Source organism: Triticum urartu, chromosome 7A (assembly GCF_056163025.1).
Source record: "Triticum urartu cultivar PI428250 chromosome 7A, HENAU_Tu73, whole genome shotgun sequence".
In the NCBI taxonomy this organism is placed as follows: domain Eukaryota; kingdom Viridiplantae; phylum Streptophyta; class Magnoliopsida; order Poales; family Poaceae; genus Triticum; species Triticum urartu.
The window spans coordinates 534,691,330-534,696,533 of record NC_141879.1 but is presented as its reverse complement, the minus strand read 5'-3'; the positions used below and the strand labels follow the sequence as shown (position 1 = coordinate 534,696,533).

The 5,204-nt window shown below is 60.2% G+C and overlaps 1 pseudogene; it reads left to right on the top strand.

Annotated features, from left to right (window-relative positions):
* The first annotated feature begins 1,309 nt into the window (after window positions 1–1,309).
* On the top strand, window positions 1,310–2,749 carry LOC147960315 (uncharacterized; annotated as a pseudogene).
* Window positions 2,750–5,204: the final 2,455 nt, after the last annotated feature.

Here is a 5,204-nt window from a genome sequence, read left to right as displayed (position 1 = left end):
TAGTGTTCAAACCTTAAGGGTTTTGCTGCAACCCGAAATCCAACATTTGGCGTGCCAGGTAGGGGTGCGTCGAAGCCTTCTTATTCGTCGACTCATGCTTCGTCACTCCACCAAGCTCATGGCCGACGCTCGCCGAGCTCGCGTTGAGCACCGGGCCGCTCTCGCTGCCCGTGTTGCTCAGACGGCTCCCGTCGGCGGGCCTCCCCGTCGTTCCCCGTCACTCGCCGCCAACGCCGTCACTGATCCGGCGGAAAACAAGCAGCAATCCTCTTCACTGCATTCCTCCGTGCGCCAGGACAGCCACACCGCCACCCCATCGCTGACTCCGGCCGGCTCGTCATCTCATGCTCGCCGCGCCCCCACGGACACGCAGGTCGCACTGCTCATGGCACGCGAGCTCCTGCATTACCGCCTGGTCGACGACCTCTACGAGGACTGGCTGGACCGCATCGCCGAGCTCGTCAGTGCCGCGGGAGGCTCGCATGCATCGTTCCTCTCACTGCCTCGCCCTCCGCCAGCTGTGGGCGACGTGGCTCATGGGGCGCCTTCGCCTCCTCCACAACAAGATGGCGCCCTTGTGCCGAGGATTGCGGCTCAGGGAGCACCCCAGCCTCTCCCGCTCCAGGGTGGTGTCATCACTCCAAGATGCGCGGTCTAGCGGCGCGACCCACCGCGCTGCATGCCGGCGCACGAGGAAAGAAGCTGCCAAGAGATTCCCCATCCCCAAGGAAGTGCTCCACCACTCCTAGCTCCGCTACGCCAGGATTGCTTGCTGCGGCAGGGCTAAGCGCCGCGTGCCACGACGGCGCAGGGGCACCACGACCAGGCTCCACCTCCAAGGCGAGCCCTGGTGACCACGACCGGCTGACGCGTCTTCACCCCCGAGCTGCGTAGCGTCGCCTGGCCAGGCAAGTTCAAGCCAGACCCGCCTCCTTGCTACGATGGCACCCCTGACCCCGCAAAGTTCTGGCAGCTCTACGAGCTGAGCATCGAGGCGGCCAGCAGTGACGAGAAAGTCATGGCAAACTGGTTCCCCATGGCTCTATAGGATGGCGCCCGCTCCTGACTCCTGAACCTGCCTCCTGGCTCCATCTCTTCCTGGGACGAGATGCGCGACTGTTTTGTCGCCAACTTCCAGGGCACTCACGACCGCCCCTCGGCCATGGGTGACCTGCGCCACATCAAGCAACAACCAGGGGAGACCCTCTAGAAGTACATCCAGCGCTTCAACAACGTTCGTCTCAAGATCCCCAAGGTGACAGACGAGGCCATCATCTCTACATTCTCCGATGGCGTCTGCGACATCAAGATGAAGGAGGAGCTCGCCATCCATGAGGAGTTGTGCACATCCCTGGAGCTGTTCAACCTTGCGACCAGGTGCACAAGGGCTGAGGAAGGATGCCTTTCTCTCCTCGAGCTCCCAGCTGCCGACCCGGAGGATAAGAAATCCAAGGCCAAGGACACGAAGCGCAAGGGAGTCGCCGTGCTTGCGGCAGAGCCAGACACGAAGCGCGGTAGGGACCAGCCTGAGTCATCCAAGGGCAGCCGACCATACTGCGCCTTCCACAACATACACAGCCACAACACTAACGATTGCCAAGAGCTCAGAGCCATGCACGATGGACGCTTCGGTCGATGCCCCGAGCGCAACGACCGAGGCTATGGTCGAGGAGGAGGACGCGGCGGAGGACGCTGGGATGACCGGGGCCCACGCGAGGAGTGGCACGAACGGCCCCGTGAGGACCGCTGGCAGGATCAGCCTCGCGAAGGTGCCTGGAGGGATCAGCCTCGCGAGGACCGTCCTCAGGGCAATGCTGGGCTTCCTCCACCGCCGCCACCAAGAAGGAACGACGACCACCACCAAGATGAGGGGGCTGGGGGCTTCCAGGAGCCGTGTGCTATTGCCTGCATCTTGGGCAGAGCTCAAGGCCCAGCCTCACAGCGTATCTTCAGGTAGTTTGCTCACAAGGTGAACGCAGTCCTTCCCAAGCTTGAGGCTACACGCCCGCTCAGGTGGTCCAAGTGCGCTATTACCTTCAGCGCAGCAGATCAGCTCAAGTGCGCGGCCACCGCTGGCGCTCTCCCAATGCTTTGTTCACCCGTCATGAGCAACGTGCAAGTCACCAAGACCCTCATCGACAGCGGCGCAGGGCTCAACGTCCTGTCCGTCGAGACATTCGACAACCTTCAAGTGCCATACGATCAGCTTTAGCCTACCAAGCCTTTCTCAGGAGTGACCGCCGGCTCCACCACACCGATAGGCCAGGTCCGCCTCCCAGTCACCTTTGGAGAATGCAACAACTACCGCACCGAGCTCATCGACTTCGATGTCGCCCACATTCGTCTGCCGTACAATGCCATCCTCGGGTATCCGGCCCTGGCCAAGTTCATGGCAGCGATGCACCATGGCTACAACGTCCTCAAGATGCCAGGAAGCGGCGGGATCATCACAGTCCCCTACGAAGAAAGAGATGTGGTGTGTTCCCTCGAGCGCGCCTTCCAACCAGCGTCAATCGAAGACCCGGCAACAATGCAGCTCGGTACCCTCCTAAGGTCGTCCCCAAGAAGAAGAAGCATCTACTCCGTGCCGGACCTCGGGAGGGAAGCGCCGCCAGTGGTACCTCGTCAGGATCAGCGCCCGCACCTAGGGCGCCTCCCTCTGTCACATAGGAAGGCGTGCCCGACGCCCTCCTCGGGCAAGGCTCAGAGGCTCTCTTCTGGAGGGCCTCAGACCTCACCAACGTCATGAGGGAGGCGCTCGGGCACCACTTGGAGGCGTGTTTCGTAGCACGTCTCCCTCAGGAGGACACTGGGAATGGAGCGCTCGGCGCTCAGGAGTCCATCACCAAGGTATCTCAGGAGCTTCAGGAAGCGAGAGCAATACGCGGCGACCGCCGCCCACCCGGCGTTGCTCCTCACCCAAGCGAGGGTGGTGAGCTACGCGTCTGCATCGACATAGCAGGGATCAACTGAGCCGCATCTCAGGAGCGCTTCTGGCCTTTGCGTGTTGGGTGCTGCAAAGGTCCACCTCACAGTTATGTCCTCATGCCGTTCGGCCTGCCGAGCGTGGCTGCTGCCTTCCAGCGCAACCTGCACCGCGTCATGGCGGATCAAGAGGCCAGGCATCACACGGTCCTGGCAGAGAACCGCCTGGACCCCCAGAGCCTCTCGAGGCTCGGGGCCCCGGTGGCTCATGAGGAGCAACCCCATCGCCACGTACCTGCAGCTGCCTCAACACCCCTTCATCGGAACCAAGTGACATTTTCCAAGTTCATTTAGCTGGGAGCGCCTAGGGGGCTGCATTATTCCTAGGCCGCGTGGGTCTGTCCATGTGGCATATATCCCTTCTTTTTTATGTCTTTAGCTTACCTTGCTGGGGCCGCCCCTCGGGCTGCATCATCCCCAAGCCGCTCGGGCCGGACCTAGTGGTGCATATCGTTCATGCATTTACCTGAGCTAGTTTGCTTTCCATGCTTAATCTATCTATGATTATCACCTTCTTGATTGTCGCCCACCGCGGGAGCCGCGCGCCGGTCGTCTTTCTTCAGGACCCTTCGCGTGAGAGGGTTAGGCACGGCGTCTGTGCTCGGGTTCGTCCCTACAGCGTCGATAAATCCAATGGCTGAGCTCTATCTGGCAGGCCGGCCTCGTTCACATTAACTCCTAGGGCCGTTGGTGCTTGGATTTCTCACGCAATAACCTCAAGAGATTCATTCAGCGCAGGTTGTCTGACCACCTCGCAGCACCAACACAGCAAACAAGAATCAAGACCAGGCGCAACCCGCCTTGAGGTAGGGCCACGTGAGTCCCGCGCTGGCTCACGAGTGCCCAGACACACATCGTATAGCCCTGCCGTGCAAGCCACGTGTCAGGGCGGGGCTGTTGTCGGATTTTAGGTTCCAGCAAAACCCTTAAGGTTCGAACACTGGGGTGCGCTCGAATATCTCTCCCTCACCGATCACGCCCTCAAGCACTCCGCGATCTCTAAGGCTAGCTCGACGAACTCTCAACACAAAAGACACAAGATTTATACTAGTTCGGGCCACCGTTGCGGTGTAATACCCTACTCCAGTGTGGTTTTGTGGATTGCCTCTTGGGCTGATGATGACAAGTACAAAGGGAAGAACGCCTCCTGAGTGAGGTGCTCTTGTGCTTAGTTGGTTTGTGGATCTAGATCTCTATCAGCTTCGCTTCCTATGGTGGTGCCTATCCTATTTATAGAGGCCCTGGTCCTCTCCCCAAATATTGATCGGGAAGGGAGCCAACTACGGCCAATTTTAAAGGGGACAGCTAGTACAAGTTATCCTGACAAAAGTAGTATTCGCCTGCCAAAGGCTCTGGTGGTGACGTCGTCTTGGGCTCCACGGTGACCTCCGTCCTGCCATCCTGCTGATCTTGGTCTCGTTGCACCGATATGGAAACCTTTTCTTGACGCCTCGGTACTCTTCGTCTGCGCTTGCTCCCTTAGCATGAAAGGGGAAACAAGGACACTGTGAGCTCTAGCGCCCGCCTGGCACCCGCCTGGTCTCGATCGTCATGGCTCACGTGATTGGAACCTCGCGAGGTTTGCCTAGCCTTGATCTCTCCGCCCCTCGCGAGCCAGCCTGGTGAGGCCGCTCCTGAGGATGTCTTGTGTCATCTGCCTCGCAAGGGTCTTGAATGCTTGTTGGTGAAGATGGGCCGTACGGGCCCGCTAGCAGAGCCACGCTGTGGGCCGCAGGTAGGCAAGTCTGGGGACCCCCGTTGCCAGAACACCGACAATAGCCCCCGGGCCCAAGGCGCGCTCGGGCTTGTCTTTGAGGCGAAGCCAAGGGGCAAGTGCGGAGCGCTGCAGGCCCCAATAGCCGGCGGCCTTAGTCGACGCGTGGCGGTTGATTGGACGTGGGTGTCTCTGCTTCCCCACGCAGCCTTGATACCCGCCTGGCTAGGCGGACACCGTGTTCTTCACGGTTTCCCTCCCATTGTTGACGCACGCTCCCCAATTCTCCCGCTTCCTTGAAGCTCAGCCTCTCCCCCGATCTGATCTGAGCTCAATCCTCCCATTGCCATGGCATCAAACTAGTCAGAGAAAGGCAAGAGTCCCATGTCCTCCGCCGGGCTACACCCGGCCGCTGAGCCTGCCGTTGGCAGGTCGCTGGTGCTCAACCAAGAAGCCATGGACAAGGTGCATCCCATGCTTGCCTCCATCTTCAATGAGTGGGGAA